This window comes from Tamandua tetradactyla, chromosome 16 (genome assembly GCF_023851605.1).
Source record: "Tamandua tetradactyla isolate mTamTet1 chromosome 16, mTamTet1.pri, whole genome shotgun sequence".
Classification (NCBI taxonomy): Eukaryota; Metazoa; Chordata; class Mammalia; order Pilosa; family Myrmecophagidae; genus Tamandua; species Tamandua tetradactyla.
The window spans coordinates 28,099,196-28,117,129 of NC_135342.1; the positions used below are offsets into that span (position 1 = coordinate 28,099,196).

General features: G+C 41.9%; 1 pseudogene; it reads left to right on the plus strand.

Moving 5' to 3' along the window:
* Positions 1 to 3,654: 3,654 nt before the first annotated feature.
* LOC143659963 (cytochrome b5 reductase 4 pseudogene) lies at positions 3,655 to 15,185 on the plus strand (annotated as a pseudogene).
* The last annotated feature ends 2,749 nt before the right edge of the window (positions 15,186 to 17,934 follow it).

Here is a 17,934-nt window from a genome sequence, read left to right on the forward strand (position 1 = left end):
AATCTCAATCCCCAAGTTTTTGCACCTGCCCAGGTTTGGCTACACCAGGAAGGAATAGTAATAATCATTGGGTTACAGGCGCCTCGGCTGCAACTGTTGGGGTTATGGGCTGGTGCCCTTGTTAAAGTTATGAACAGGTCTCGGTTAGTCCATTCTGCGATTGTTTCACAACCCCAGTTGGCACAGTAATATTGGCCTCCCCCTTGGCAGTTAGAACTTCCCTCCGCAGGACAGGCATAGTATTGGGTATGCCATAAGCCTTTTTCTTGGTGGGGGATAGCACACCCATATCTGAGCATGTTACCATAACTCCCCTTCCCCAGGTGTCCAAACAGTTGGCAGAGATCAAAGTGGAGGGTTGGTTGGGAGGGAGTGGTGATTGTAGCCATCAGTACTCCATCCGCCATTTTTGTGAGTTCCCAGATATAGTTTATAAACTGGTGAGGGTTTTTTCCCATGACCTCCACCAGGGGTATTAAGAGGACCCAGAGGGATTTCTGGAAAGTCTTATTTTTAGTGGATCCTCAGTTTGCTGGATGGTCCATTTTTCAGGGATCTGGTCTGGGGTGGCCTTTTTTATCTGGGTGTGATGAATCCAGTGCCGTTTTCCCACAACTTTCACTGCCATTGGAGTTGAGAGGATCACTGGCAGGGGTCCTGTCCACCGGGCTTCCAAAGTGGCTGGCTGAAGTTTCTTTATCCAGACTAGGTCTTCAGGCTGCACCTGAAATAAATCTGTTTTAGGGGCAGGATTTGTTGGTCCCATGTGGGCTGCCTTTACCAGTTCCCAAGTTTGCTGGGTGGCAGACTGCAGGGCCTGTAATGATTTTAGAAGAGAATGGTTATTTAATTCAGCTATTTTTTCTTCCCCTAATTTAGGGATTAGTGGAGGTGGTCATCCAAACATGATTTCATATGGGGTAATTCCCTTAACATAGGGAGTACATCTAATTTTTAAGAGGGCAAATGGAAGGAGACTCACCCAGTTTTCGCCAGCCTCAAGCTTTAGTTTATTTAAAGTTTCCTTTATTGTTCTGTTCATTCTTTCAATTTGCTCTGAACTCTGTGGCCTATAAATACAATGTAATTTCAATTTGATATTTAATATTTTTGCTAACAATTGGGTAACTTGGGCGATGAACGCCGGCCCATTGTCAGACCCCATTGCAGTCAGGAGGCTGAATCAGGGGACAATTTCAGAAACTAGTTTTTTACTACTATTTGTGCTGTCTTGGTTCTGGTAGGAAATGCCTCAGTCCATCCAGAGAGGGTGTCGATTAAGACTAACAGGTATTTGTATCCATATGGACAAGACAATATTTCCGTGAAGTCTATTTCCCACTGTTCCCCTGGGGCTTGTCCCCTCAGCCTGGTTCCTTGGGGCATTTCTCTCCCTCGGCCAGAATTTACCTGGGCACAGATGTGGCATCTGGAAAATATCTGCCAGGCTTGTTGCTGCAGTTGGGGAATGTAGTAATCCCTTTGTAAGAGTTCAGTTAGTTTTGTACTGCCCAGATATGTACTTTGGTGAACGTGGGCAACCAAATTTTGCCCCAGGTGCTCTGGCACTAGGATTCTCCCATCCGGGAGAATTTTCCAACCGTCCAGATCTGTTTTGGTGCACAGTGTTTCATCTAGTTTAATTTCTTCCCTGGTATATTCTGGAGAGCTCAGCAGCACTCACCCCGGTAAAACAGGAAGTATCTGCAGTGTCCCCACTGTTTTTTGGGCAACCTCTTTTGCCGTTTTATCAGCCAGGGCATTTCCTCTGGCAATTTGAGTTTCGGCAGTCTGATGTCCTTTGCAATGTATAATGGCTGCCCTTTTTGGTAACCAGATGGACTCTAGCAAGGCGAGTATTTCTGGTATATTTTTTATTTCCTTTCCCCCCCGATGTCAAAAGTCCCCGCTCCTGATACAGTGCCCCATGGACATGTGCAATTGTGAAGGCGTATCTGCTGTCCGTGTAGATGTTGACAACCTTCCCCTTTCCCCACCTTAGAGCCTGGGTTAGAGCTATTAGTTTGGCCTTTTGGGCTGAAGTCCCATGTTCTAGGGCCTGAGCCCAGATGACCCGGTCCACAGTTACCACCGCTGCCCCCGCATACCTGATTTCCTCTGAGATGTAACTGCTCCCATCTGTATATAATTCTTCATCAGGATTTGGCCAGGGGTTGTTGGTGAGATCAGCCCTCAGGTTCATGAAAGATTTCAAGATCTCGCAACAGTCATGGATGGGCTTGGACAGGTCATCATCCAGAAGCAAGGTGGCAGGGTTAAGAACTGCCATTTTTAGGAAGCGGATTCTTGGGGGATCTAGTAGCAATACCTGATACTGAGTTATCCGGGCATTTGAGAGCCATCTCTCGGGCGGGCTCCTTAGTAATGTTTCTACTGAATGTGGGGCCACTATGTGTAAGTCCTATCCCAGAGTTAATTTAGATGCTTCTTTTACCAAAATGGCAGTGGCTGCAATGACTCAGAGGCAGCTTGGCCACCCAGCAGCTACATAGTCTAGTCTTTTGGACAGGTAGGCAACTGGCCTTTTCCATGGTCCTAACATTTGGGTGAGGACTCCTTTTGCTATTCCTCGGGTTTCAGCAACATGTAATTGAAAAGGTTTGGACAGGTCAGGCAGAGTCAAGGCAGGGGCGCTCACAAGTGCCTGTTTCAATGTTTTAAAAGCTTTTTGCTCAGCCTCAATCCAGGTTAGAGCTTTCTCGTTTCCCCCTGTGCTAGCATACAGGGGTTTTGCTATTTCTGCAAATCCAGGAATCCAGAGCCAGTAGTATCCAACTGCTCCTAAAAACTCCCGTACCTGCCTTTTTGTTTCTGGTTGGGGTATTTTTAGGATAGCTTCAATCCTACTAGAAGACAGAGCTCTTTTTCCCCCTTCTAATTCATAACCTAAGTATGTTGCTGAGCTGGTACAGAGTTGGGCCTTTTTGGCTGAGACCCAATAGCCCAATTGGGCTAGTTCCTGTAACAAGTTTTCAGTTGCCTTTTTGCAGTTTGACAGATCATTAGCTGCCAGTAGGAGGTCATCCACATATTGTAGGAGGGTTATTTCTGGATGCTCTTGTCTAAAACAAGCCAGACCCTGGCTTCAGGCCTCATCGAACAGGGCGGGAGAATTTTTAAAACCTTGTGGCAACCGAGTCCAGGTTAGTTGTCCAGAGAACCCCCCCCCCCGGGTCAGTCCATTCAAAAGCAAAGATGGGTTGACTTACCACAGCCAGGGGAAGCGAAAAGAAGGCATCCTTTAAGTCCAGAACAGTGTAGACCTGCTGGCTGGGAGGTAACAGACTCAAAAGCGTATATGGATTAGGCACAGTGGGGTGAATAGTTTCAATTCTTTTGTGTACCTCTTGGAGATCTTGCACTGGCCGGTAATTGTCGGTCCCGGGTTTTTAGACTGGGAGAGGGGGGTGTTCCAGGCTGAATGACAGGGTACCAGAATACCTGCCTCCAGGAGTCTTTTGACATGGACTGCAATGCCTCTTTTAGCCTTTAAGCTTATTGGGTATTGTCAGACTCTGATTGGGGTGGCGGTGCTAGTTAGCTGGACAATGATGGGGGGCCGGTGGGCAGCTAGTCCTGGTAGGTTAGTTTCTGCCCTTATGCCTGGTATTTTTTCTTTAAACTCCTGCAAATATGGACCTGGGGCTGGCAGTGCCACCTCTGCAGTAAGTAAATACTCTTCCGATAAGGGGCAAGTGAGGAGGATTGCCGAGGGGTTTGAATCGAAGGAGAGCTCAGCCAAATCGTTTTTGAAAGAGATGGTGGCTTGTAATTTCTGGAGAAGATCTCTCCCCAAAAGGGGATATGGACACTTGGGCACCACAAGAAATGAGTGGGTGATAGTTCCTTCCCCAAGGTTAGTGATCCTAGTCTTAGTCCATGGGTAAGAGTTTGTCTTTCCCGTTGCTCCCTGTATGGGGATTTTCTCCTTAGATGTGGGCCCTTCTGCTTGCTGGAGAACGGAGAAGGTTGCCCCAGTATTCACAAGAAAATTTATAGGCTTGCCCCCGATTTCTAATGTGACCTTGGGCTCCTGGGGGCTCAACGGAATGGAGACCCGGCCCCGTCAATTCCCCTCTTCAACCAGAACAGGGGCCAGTTTCATTCCTTTAAGTCCTTTTTTAGGGCATTCATTTTTCCAATGTCCATTCTCTTTGCGGTAGGCACATTGGTTTGCACCTAGGCCCAACCTTTTTCCTTGGTTTCCCTTTCTTTTTTCAATAGTTCCCCATCTTTCTTTTTGTTTTTCCCATTCAGCCATTGAGGATACTAAAATTTTGACTATGTTTTTGGACTGCATGGTCACGGGGTCATCTCTGTTATTAAAAGTCTTTTGGGCAATCTCTATCAGTTCAGACAGCCCTTACCCTCAAATCCTTCTAACTTCTATAATTTTTTTCTTATGTCTGGGGCTGACTGGGTGACAAATGCTATATTTACAGCTCGCCTATTTTGGGGTGCCTCTGGATCTATAGCGGTGTACAAGCGGTACGCCTCAAGGAGGCTCTCAAGGAAAGTGGCTGGAGATTCGTCCAGCTTTTGTATGGTTTCGCTGGCCAAAGACAAGTTGGTCGGCTTCTTGGCCTCCGCTGGTATCCCCCTGAGCAGAGTCTGGCGATACCCATCGAGAGCCTCCTTACCTCTATCAGTGTTGGGGTTCCATTCGGGGTGGGTGGAGGGGAACACAGCCTCTAATCAGGTTGATTCAGTAGTATGCTGTCCATCAGGTCCAATAATTAACTTCCTCGCCTCTCTCCTGACTCGATCTCATTCCTCGGAGGTGAAGAGGGCCTTAAGGAGCTGTTGGCAGTCATCCCAGTTGGGCTGGTATAAAAAAGACAGTCTCCAAGAGGGAGATGAGCCCTTGGGGATTTTCAGAGAAAGAGGGATTCTGGTTTTTCCAATTATACAGATCACTAGAGGAAAAGGGGACATAGACCATGAAAGGTGGGCGGTCGTCCCTCAGGGCAGGGCCAACCTGCCTTAAGGGTAAAACTGGAACTCCAGTGATTATGAACGAGAACAAGGGTGGTAAGCAGAGCCACTTCTGGTATGGGGGGGGCTGAAGGGCACCTCCCGGCCATTAGAGGAGTTGGTTGCCGCCTCTTGGCTGTTTCTCCCCTCTGGAGGTGGAGGGGCTGTTGGGTATGGGGGAGGGTCTAGTAAGAGTGGATCCTCCGGTGGTCCTGTTAATACTGGGATCCCATTAGTTTTTTCTTTTTGAGAGGTTTTTATTAAGAGGGCCGTTTTAGCTCTGGGGGGGGGGCTTTCTTTTTGGAACTCCAGGCAAGACCATAACCACTTGGTTTTTCTGTTAAAATTTCAATCCAAATTAGTATATAGGGGATTTGGTCAGGGTGGCCTGGATCACCAAAAATCACCCTTTGGACTTTATAAGCTATAGATAGGTCTGTGGTTCCCTCAGGAGGCCACCGAGAACCAAAAGTCGGCCACACCCGTGAGCAGAATTTTTCCAAGTCGGAGGCACTGACAGGGGCTCCGTAGTCTCCAGCCTTCCACTAAAATTCCTGGAAATGTTTCAGGAAACATTGAAGCAGAGTACAGACAGATGAACTTGACTGACCCATGACAATTATGACAAAAACAACACAAAATGTGATGAGACCAACAATTAAGAGGAGGGACAAAATGAACTAAGACAAACAAATGCCTTATCCCTAATAGATTCCTAACCAGAATCCCGGGCAATGTCTTGCTCTGGGACTGGACCATGGAAGAATTGCTGCATCCAGCCTTCCAGAGGTCCCCACTGGATCCAGTAACAGACCTGTACTCACCGGTGAGGTTTCCATAAACAGATGACTCCACCAGATTTTGTATAATTTTGGAGGGTCCTGTAGAACCGGTCCAGTTCCTGGTCCTTGCCTGGGGCAGAGGAACGTCTCTCCAAGACCTTCCCCTAGGCCAGACCTCAGTTCCAGGGGCGATCCCCAGGACCTGTGGTCACCAGATGTCCCATTAGGGACTATCTCCCTGGGGCCTTCAAATGTTGTGGGGTGCACCGAAAGAAAGACCACACAATTCAAAACTGCAAGCCAATTTGGAGTCTTTATTAGCCAGCTGGCGACTGCCTCAGAAACCTCCAAGAAAGGGGATTCAGAGAGCAGCCCCTAGAGGTTTTCAAGGTGTGCTTATAAAGGCTAAAATCATGCTGTGGTTTTTTTTTGCAGTTGCTAGCAAGCAAGCGGTTCATAGAAGCAGAAGAATGCCATTAGCCATTGCCAAAACCTATCCCATTCCCACAGTTTCTTAGCATTGGTTATTGTTTAACTCTCGGGGACATTCCGCCCCACTGGTGTGGGGGCTCTCCCTGCTTGGGCCTGATTGATTGCTCCTGCTTGGGCCTGATTAATTGTTCCTGGCCCTCCACAGTACCGTCTTGTTGGCGCCTTAACTAAACATTTCTATAGGCTTGCTTTAATTGGGATATTTTCATGGCCTTACAACTGTAATCTTGCAAGATAATAAATTCCCTTTTAAAAGCCATTCCATTTCTGGGTATATTGTATTTCAGAAGCTAGCAAACTAGGACAACTTGTATGATGGTACTTACTTTTTACTCTATCATTTTTGTATTTTACGGTATTCTAGAATGTATGACTTAATTCCAAGTGAATGATTGTTCCTTTTTTTCTTTTTTGAGAATATGGATTTTTTGTTTATTTTCTTAATGACTTGATATACAAGTAAACATGGCAAAAAACACCTCAAAACCAAAAAAAAAAACAAAAAACAAAAAACCACAGCAGCACACCGATGAACCAAATGTGAGGAAAGGTACTGTTCTAGTTTGCTAGCTGCTGGAATGCAGTATACCAGAAATGGAAAGTTTTCTTTTAAAATTGGGAATTTAATAAGTTGCTAGTTTACAGTTCTAAGGCCAAGAAAATTTCCCAATTAAAACAAGTCTATAGAAATGTCCAATCTAAGGCATCCAGGGAAAGATACCTTGGTTCAAGAAGGCTGATGAAGTTCAGAGTTTCTCTCTCAAGTGAGAAGGCACATAGCGAACACAGTCAGGGCTTCTCTCTCAGCTGGAAGGGCACATGGTGACACAGTGTCATCTGCTAGCTTCTTCTCCTGGCTTCCTATTTCACGAAGCTCCCCGGGAGACATTTTCCTTCTTCATCTCCGAGGGTCGCTGGCTGGTGGACTCTGCTTCTTGTGGCTATGTTGTTCTGCTCTGCTCTTTCTGAATCTCCCATTCTCCAAAACGTTTCCTCTTTTATAGGACTCCAATAAACCAATCAAGACCCACCCAAATGGGTTGAGACATGTCGTCACCTAATCTAGTTTAACAATCACTCTTGACTAAATCACATCATCCAGGGAGATGATCTGATTATAGTTTCAAACATACAGTACTGAATAGGGATTATTGTACCTTTATGAAATGGGATTTTGATTAAGACATGGCTTTTCTAGGGCCCATACATCCTTTTAAACCAGCATATTCCACCCTCTGGACCCTAAAAAAGACATGTTTTTCCCATATACAAAATGCATTCATTCCATAACAATATTAGAGAACCTTAAATCATTCCAGTAACATTTCAAACAAGACTAATACAAGATTAAAATCAGTACAAAGTCTCATCAAAGTTAGTTAAAGGCATGGACAGTCCTAAGGCAAAATTTTTTCCATTTGCTCTGGACTTGTAAAACTCAAAACAAGTTGTTTGCTGCCAACATACAAAGGAGGAACATTCATAGGATACATATACACATTTTCACAGGGAGGACACAGGGGTTACATGACCCATACAGTTTCAAAAACCCACCGGGCAAAGTCCATTAGATTTCAAAGTCTGAAAGTCATTTATCCTCGGGGCTTCTGAAAGCAGCAGTCCTACCCTTTCCAAGGGCCTATGCAGAGGCCTGTCTCTCTTCAAATGCAACCTTGGGGGACATTGGGGAGACCACCTTTTCTAGGTTCCACCCTCTCCAAGATCAGGGCTGCACCTGGGCTCTCTACCATCTTCGGGGCACACACTCAACCCCTCCATATGGTGGTAGCCAGGCTCTCCTCAAACCCCAAGGAATGTGCTTCACTCTCCAAGGCCTGAAGCGGCATGACTCTTCCACTGCAACAAGGTGGAAGGCCCATCCTCTGCCTTTGGGGCAAGCTCACCCTCTCCATGAGCTTGGGTGGGTCCACTCTCCTGGCCTGAGGCTTCTTGACTTCAGACCTCAGCCTCCATGGTTTTACCTCCAAAGTTATTTTTCCTCCAATGTATCCCTACTCCAAACTCCCCAGTCCAGACTGGCAGTGGCTCTGTTTATACAGGTTCCACAGCACTCCTGTTGGCTTTCAATGCAGTAGCCTTGGATCATGCCCATCAGACATAAGGAGTTTCCACAAATCCTTCCTGGATACCCCATGTCCAATCCTGGCTTTCTCTGAAATGGCTGGTTGGTTTCACATTTGGTTAAATCCTCACACAGGGCACTATTCTCTGAGGTCCCCATTTCTGGAGGCCCAGAATTTTCCAGAACATCAATTTCTGATTTATTTGTACCCAACAGTTCAGTCCTCAGCTTATCTCTTTCCTGTCGCATTTCACTATAAGTTGTGAGGAGAAACCAGGCTGCACTTTCCACATTTAATTTGGAGATCTCTTCTGTTAAATAAATGTTCATGACTTTTAAAATCCATCTTCCAGACAAAGCCACTAGTCAATTTTGCCAGATTATCTGCCATTTTAAAACAGGGCTCATCTTCTTTCCAGTCTATAATAACACATGCCTCATTTCTGTCTAAGGTTTTATCAGAAGTGTCTTTAGAGTCCACATTTCTACCAACAGTCTCTTCAAAGTGTTCTAGGCCTTCTCTATCAAGCTTCTCACAACTCTTCCAGAATCTTCCCCTTATCCATTTAAAAAGCTGTTCCAACATGTTTGGTATTTGCAAACTGCAGTAGCAGCACCCCACTCTCTGGCACCAAAATCTCTTCTAGTTTGCTAGCTGCTGGAATGCAATACACCAGAAATGGAATGGCTTTTAAAATCAGGAATTTAACAAGTTGCTAGTTTACAGTTCTAAGGCCGAGAAAATGTCCCAATTAAAACAAGTCTATAGAAATGTTCAATCTAAGGCATCCTAGGGAAAGATACCTTGGTTCAAGAAGGTTGATGGAGGTTAGAGTTTCTCTCTCAAGTGAAAAGGCACATGGCGAACACAGTCAGGGCTTCTCTCTCAGCTGGAAGGCTACATGGTGAACACAGTGTCATCTGCTAGCTTTTTCTCCTGGCTTCTTGTTTCATGAGGCTCCCTGGGGGGCACTTTCCTTCTTCATCTCCAAGGGTCACTGCTGGTGGACTCTGCTTCTCGTGGCTATGTTGTTCTGCTCTGCTCTTTCTGAATCTCCCATTCTCCAGAACGTTTCCTCTTTTATAGGACTCCAATAAACCAATCAAGACCCACCCAAATGGGTTGAGAAAATGTCATCACCTAATCCAGTTTAACAACCACTCTTGACTAAATCACATCATCCAGGGAGATGATCTGATTAGTTTCAAACATACAGTATTGAATAGGGATTATTGTACCTTTATGAAATGGGATTTTGATTAAAACATGGCTTTTCTAGGGTCCATACATCCTTTTAAACCAGCATAGGTACAACAGTATTCTGAGTAAAGAGAAACACAATTACAATCTTTTAAATCACCTTTTTGTAGTAAGGTTTGTATAAAAATAAAAAATGAAAAAAGGCACCACTTTCATGTATGTGTGTTGGTGAATTTGATATAACTACCTAGAAGTGTAGTGCCACCATTACAAAATCCTTTAAGATGGGAGTGGGTAGACAGGAGAGATTTGGAGGAAACTCTTTGTGAAAGCTGGAATAACCTTGAAGAAACTCTTATTTTATTGTGTTAAAATAGTTAATAACTATAGGCATCACAAAAACAGGTTCCTCATTAATTCATCTTAGAGGAAATGAGCCAAAGAAAGCAGAGTCATGTATTATAGCTATGACCTGTTTACTGCCTTGTAAAGTCTGAGAAAATATTACCCTGCATTTATAATAGCCTGGATCGTTGACAGTTATGTTATCCAATTGCAAATTTCCTCTTTTTCTCTCTGTTTCCCAATGGTAGTTAATATTATGAGGCAAATTATCTTTATTATGTAAGAGAAACTGTAGTAGACTATTTAATGTGCACCAGAATCCAAAGTTCATTTCCACAGGAGAATTGTACATCCTTGCCCTTTGAAGCCAGGTGATTTGCTTTGACCAGCGAAATACTAGTGGGCAGAACTTTAATGTGCCAATAGATGATCATCACATTCTTTTCCCACTGACTCAGCAGAGGAAATAGTCAATATCATATCTGATCAGGCTACCTGGTTCCCAGTGGAGATGATCATGGGAAGCAGAGCCCACAGCCAACCCTTACACAGTGAGAAATAATATAGTTGAGCAAGAATGCTGATGTTGGCTACCAAAACCTGGGCAATATCTGTTATCCTGACAATGTATCCTGATAGAGAAACATAACACAGCTTGAGACATATTTCTGGGTGAAAGAATAAAGAGAGAAAGATATAAGAATTTTATAAAATATTATATGCTTCTGTTTTTCTTTCCATTATATTTCTGGAGCATAAAACAGTCAGGAAGCTTTAGAGTACCATAGGAATGATAATGACAATTTATCAATTCTGCTGTTCCTAGTTGAAGAAAAAATTATAATGATGACTAGCCTCAGACAGGCAAAGCTCTCTCTGCCCTTAGCCCACAAGAGTAACCTGCCTCATCTCTGATCCAGTTAACCTCCAACTCCTCAAAGAGTAGGCAGGATTCAGCCTGCCCCTCAGAATAGTCTACTTTCTAGATCTACCTTGATCCAGGGAACAGTCCCATCCAGATCCAGAGCAGTTTCTACTCATGCTCAAGGGCAAGCCCTATTTCCACTCAGATCAGGGCATGGTCCTTTCTGCTAAGGGAGCAAGTGAGAGCTGATGGTCAGTGCTGACTGCAGCAGCCTACAGTCTTTCACCTCTCAAGCCATGGATCTGGGAGCCTAGACCTTCCATAGGTTCCTTTCCCTTTCTTCTTTCCCACACCCCAGAAGGGTTACTGTTGTAAATGATAAGTGCTGACGACGGCCTTAGCAGGAACATCTTTTCACTCAGAGTTTAATAAGGTCTTGTCTCCTCTCTCATGTGCCCTTTCTGTTCCCTGGCCCATGTGATCACTCAATACTCTGCTTTTTCTTTTAAAAGTTAAAGTACATTTTGTGCAAGCTTCAGCTAGATATTGCTAATTACCATGGTTTGCCAAACCCCAAACAACATCATGCCTGATAATCCTAAAGAACACCTAGGGCTCTAACTGAGACGTTATAAAAGTTCATGCACTAAGTTTACGCTCCTGAAACCCAGAGGGTTCCTAGGCTAGACAAGCCCTGAAAACCAGAGGGGCTAGCCTCTCCAAGAATATCAACTAATTCCACCCACCTATCCTATATTACCAATAACACCCTTCAACAGGAAAAATTTAGAAAGGGCATAGCCCAAAGATCCTCATAGAGTGGGAGAAAGATCAAAGGAGAAGGAGGAGTTATAACAGAGAAGATAGGATTTAACAAATGAGTATGACTGCTGAATCACTATATTGATATTTCTTTTAGCCTCAGTGTTTTAGAGCAGCTAGAAGGAAAAACCTGAAACTGCAGTGGTAACCTATACCAAAGTATGAAATTTGTTCTGTAGCTGTTTGTTGGAGTGTACTTTGAATATTATTGCTTTGTCTTTTACATATGTGTGTGTGTTATCTTTCACAATTTAAAAAATGTTTTAAAGTTAATTGTAGAAGGGGAGGAACAAGAGTTTAGATTTTCTATTTGGCAAGAGTGTGTTTATTGGTTTTGTCTTGGGAATGATGAAATCATCTAAAACTGAGAATATTGGTGGACTGTGGACTTTGGGCCCTCTCCATGATGCCAGATGAATGCAGGTGGATGAAGGATGCACTGACAGAGAAACAGATTGAGGAACCATGGTGTATATTTATGAACAAAGGTTGTGCTACTACAAAAAGGAACAAAGTCTTGAGGAATTTAGCGATGTGAATGAACATGTGGGACATTTGGTGAGGCAAAATAAGCCAGAAGATAAAGAACCACAATGGTATGGTCACCTTTAGAAAATGCTTATAAGAAAAGAGGGGCCTAGGTTGTAAGCTTTTAGTGCAGACACATAAAGTCCGGAGTGGTGACTGTTATTTCTGGAATTTGAGAGGCTGTTATATATATATAAGCTGATATTTAGAGATAAGAATGAAGCCGAATAGGTTGGGGTTAAAGTAATTCAGAACATAGGGGTAGGGAAGACAGTCTATATTTTAGAACCACACATACTCTTTGAGACCATAGGAAGAAGGGTTTATTTGGTCTGGAACTGAAATTTTCTGTAGTGCATAATCTAATTCAACCTATCTGTATAGCTCATTTGAACAACTGAAACACAGGGAGCACAGAGTAAGAAAGAGGTCCTTTAATCCTGTATAGATTATTGTAATGTCTGGATACATCCTAGAGTATATTAAGCAGATAATCAAAAGGTATTGGGAGAGTCCCCTGAGGAATGGGAGAAAAACATGGAACTATTAAACCTTACCATCAGGGAATCCCCTGATACTGTGTTAGACTTTAGGGACACCCACATCAATAGGCCATGCCCTCTATGCCCTTGATCATGAGGCTTACTCTAATGAAGTTTATGGTAGTTAGGGGAGAAGCTTAGAGTACCTATAGACAGGCCTAAGAGTTACTTCTGAAGGACCTCTTTTGCTTCCCAGATGTGGACTCAGTCTCTCTAAGCCCAACTTTGCAAGTGAAATCAATGCCCTCCCCCCTACAAGGGACATGACATCCAGGGGTGAAAGTCTCCCTGGAAATGTGGGAGATGACTCCCAGAAATGAATCCAGACCTGTCACTATGGGATCAACAATTCTATCCTGACCAAAAGGAGGAAAAGAAATGTAATTAATAAAGTATCAGTGGCAGAGAGAGTTCAAATAGGGTCTAGAGGCTGCTCTGGAGGTTGCTCTCACACAAGCTTCAGGCAGACCTTGCTACCTGTCAAAACCTGCCAACCCCCAACCAGGATCATTCCAGCCAATCCTAAAGAACACCTACGGCAATCAGCCCTTGTGCTGATTTGAAATGATGTATATACCCTAGAAAAGCCATGTTTTAATGTTAATCCCATTTTGTAAAGGCAGCTGTTTCTTCTAATCCCTATTCAGTATTGCATGTTTGAAACTGTAATTAGATCATCTTCCAGGAGATGTGATTTAATCAAGAGTGATTGTTAAGCTGGGTTAGGTGGAGGAATGTCTCCACCCATTTGGGTGGGTCTTAATTAGTTTACTGGAATCGTATAAAAGATAAAACATTTTGGAGAAAGTAGGAGATTCAGAGAGAGCAGAACGAGACTCAGAGTCCATCAGGCAGCGACCTTTGGAAATGAAGAAGGAAAATGCCTCCTGGGGAGCTTCATGAAGGGAAGCCAGGAGAGAAAGCTAGCAGATGATGCTGTGTTCACCACATGCCTTTCCAGATGACAGAGAAACCCTGATTCTGTTCACCATGTGCCTTCTCACTTGAGAGAGAGACCCTGAACTTCATCGGCCTTCTTGAGCCAAGGTATCTTTTCCTGGATACCTTTGATTGGACATTTCTATAGACTTGTTTTAATTAGGACATTTTCTTGGCCTTAGAACTGTAAACTAGCAACCCATTAAATTCCCCTTTTAAAAGCCATTCCATCTCTGGTATAGTGCATTCCAGCAGCTAGTAAACTAGAACAGTCCTCCAGCATCCCATATTCTGGAGCAGCTAGAAGGAAAAATAGGAGAGGATCATATGGTAGCCCATGACAAACTCTGGGATCTGTCCTGTCACTATTTGTTGAAGAATGCTTTGAAAATTATTGCTTTTTTCTTTCTTTGCTTTGTATACAATAAAAAAGTTAAAAAAAAAAAAAAAAGTATATCGTGAGGAAAAGAAAGCCTTAAATGATATGCCTCCCCAAAGCCAAGTGACAGATACACTTGCCAAGGAAGGTTCTAGTTCTCCAAGCTATGACTGGTTCCAAAAAGTCTTTTGTCACCATTGTCACATATACTAAACAGAAGAATATAAATTTAGAGTTGGTAATAATTGATCATCAGGATGATTCCTTCAGAGCAGAAATAATTATCAAGGATTATTCATATTTCATACCTATTGGACTAAGCCATGAGATTTAGGAAGATTTTTCTGTGTAGATTGTTGAGAATGTGGGAAAAATAGAGATTATCTTAAAGAAAAAAGAAAATACCTCTTGAAGATATCTTGGTCACCCTCTGGAGAAACATAATTCACTTATTCCTAAGAAAGATACAGCTTATTACTACAGAAGTGCCAGTTAATTTCTAAGGAAGATGTTATCCATGATACGAAGCTTTTCTGCATGATGCTGCCACCACATGCTCATCTTTGGGTGCCAATTGAGAAACATGATTACCTCAAAGCTAACTTCTACAGGTACTGCAGAAATAATGACACCACATACACGTGTATTTGGTTCCTTACTCTCAGATTTCCAAGAACAATTTCTTGACAACAATAAATACATCTACTTTTTGATCAAAATCTATCCTGATAGACTCTTCACACCAGAGCTTGATCATCTTTAGATTGGGAGATTTTGTTTCTGTAAGCAGTCCTGAGGCCAATTTTAGAAAATTCCACTTCCAACAATTGGAAGGTCCCTTTTTATTGGCAGCTGGAACAGGCTTCACACCAATGGTTAAAATATTGAATTTCGGTTTGACTAATACATCTAGTCTCAGGAAAGTGAAGCTGATATTCTTCACTAAAACAGAAGATTATATAACTTGGAGAAATTACCATCTAATGATACACAATTTGATGTCGAGTTTGTTCTCTCAGCACCTACTTCTGGATGGAATGACAAACAGGGGCACATTTCCTCATCTCTTCTTTCTGAATTTTTGAAAAGAAGTTTAGACAAATCCAAAGAACACATCTGCATTTGTGGACCAATGCCATAAACATACCAAGGAGTAAGGTTGCTGAATGATCTTAATTTTCCAAAGATGAGAGTCACAGTTTTACAGCATAATGAAGAGGTGTCATTGTCCTTTATTCAATGGATTTTCTAAATTTGTGATTGCTTGTTTCTTTTTTTTCGGGGGGTAGGTTCTTTATTTAATCAAGGTGACATAAAAGTTTGAAAGTAAATAGAGGAATTAACATGTTTTAAAAAGACAATATTTTTTAAAGTGAGGAGGCATTGTCTAAAAAAGGAAGGAGATGGTCAATATACATATCAATAAGTATATTGTTCTGATAAGACATAGAATCTTTGTCATCTAGGCAGATTACTCAAATGGTTAGAAACCTTTTATAACTTCTCACTAAGAGCAAACAAATAATGCAAAAAAAACCATTGTCATTTTAACAGAGTGAAAACCAAATTCTTGTGTTGCATGAAGATACTTCTGAAAAGAAAACTTCTAAAATTCTTATAAAACTATAAAATCTTAGCCAACCTAATTTAGAATTATCATGGCCCAAACAACCCTAATGAGAGGTATGGAAAGATCAAAGGTGATGGCGGAATTATACATAGAAGATAGGACTTAAATGAATATGAATGCAGAATCATTACATTGAAATCTCTTTTAGTTTCCAGTATTTTAGAGCAGCTAGAAGTAAAAAACTAAAATTGTGAAATTGTAACCCATGTCAAAGTCTGAAATATATTTTACAACGAACTGTGCTATGCTTTGAAATTTATAGCTTTTTTGCATATATGTTATTGTTCACCAAAAAAAGAAGGAAAAAAAAGTCGATTGTGATGATAAAAAAAGTACTTATGCCCGCTAGCCTCCTATATTCTGGAGCAGCTAGAAGGAAAAATATGACAGGATCATCTGGTAGCCCATGACAAACTCTGGGATCTATCCTGTAATCACTTTTCGAAGAGTGCTTGAAAACTATTGCTTTTTTATTTCTTTGCTTTGTATATATGTTATACTACACAAAAAAAAAAGTTAAAAAAAAATCTTAGCCAACCTTAACAACAACCAATAAAGTTCACATCTGACAAGACTTCTACAACTTTCTATATCCATCCATTCTGTCCTACATATTCTTGTTTCTCATTCTGCCACAATCAGTTATTTAACTTTAGGAGAAAAAAACACTCTTTTCCCCTTAACAAAAACACTTCCTGCATACTTTAAATATTTAAATTACAAAAAAAAAATCTTGAAACCAATTTTCAAGCCAACATCCTAAAAAACACAATTCTTTTTGTTGTCCATTTTTCCTTTTTGTGAAAAACAACATATATGCAGAAAAGCAATAAATTTCAAAGCACATCACAACAATTAGTTGTAGAACACATTTCAGAGTTTGGTATGGGTTACAATTCTACAATTTTAGGTTTTATTTCTAGCTGCTCAAAGATACTGGAGACTAAGAGAAATATCAATTTAATGGTTTGGCAATCATACACATTTGTTAAACCCTACCTTCTCTGTATAACTCCACCATCAACTCTGATTTTTCAGCAACTTTTTAGGGGTATTTGAGCCATGCCCATGCTAACTTTTTCATGTTGGAAGGTGCTATTGATAATGTGGGATGGGATATAGAGCTAGTTGATGTTCTGGACAGGCTGACCTCTCTGCATTTCAGGAAGTATCTGGCCCAGGTATCTATCTGGAGGTTGATAGTTCTGAAAAGTTACCCAAGTGCATGGAACCTTTGTAGAATCTTATACATGGCCCTAGGTGTTCTTTAGGATTGGCCAGAATGGTTGTGGTTGTGGTTTGGCAAATTTTGGTAGGTAGCAGTATCTAACTGAAGCTTGAGTAAGAGTGATCTCTACACTCAAGAAAGAAAGAAAGAAATGGGAACTCCTCAAAATTAAACACTTTTGCGCATCAAAGAACTTCATCAAGAAAGTAAAAAGACAGCCTACACAATGGGAGACAATATTTGGAAATGACATATCAGATAAAAATCTAGTATCCAGAATTTATAAAGAGACTCTTCAACTCAACAACAAAAAGACAGCCAATCCAATTACAAAATAGGAAAAAGACTTGAATAGACGCTTCTCAGAAGAGGAAATACAAATGGCCAAAGGCACATGAAGAGATGCTCAACTTCCCTGGCCATTAGAGAAATGCAAATCAAAACCACAATGAGGTATCATCTCACACCCAGAATGGCCATTATCAACAAAACAGAAAATGATAAGTGCTGGAGAGGATGTGGAGAAAGAGGCACACTTATTCACTGTTGGTGGGAATGTCAAATGGTGCAACTGCTGTGGAAGGCAGTTAAGCGGTTCCTCAAAAAGCTGAATATAGAATTGCCATATGACCCGGTAATACCATTGCTAGGTATCTAATCAAAGGACATAAGGGCAAAGACACAAATGGACATTTGCACACCAATGTTTATGGTAGCATTATTTACAACTGCAAAGAGATAGAAACAGCCAAAATGTCCATCAACAGACGAGTGGCTAAACAAACTGTGGTATACACATACGATGGAATATTATGCAGCTTTAAGACAGAATAAACTTTTGAAGTATGTAACAACATGGATGGACCTTGAGAACATTATGCTGAGTGAGATTAGCCAAAAACTAAAGGACAAATACTGTATGGTCTCACTGATATGAACTGACATTACTGAATAAACTTGGAATATGTCGTTGGTAACAGAGACCATCAGGAGAGAGAAATAGGGTAAGATATTGAGTAATTGGAGCTGTAGGGATACAGATTGTGCAACAGGACTGAATATAAAAACTCAGAAAAACAGCACAATACTCCTAACTGTAATAC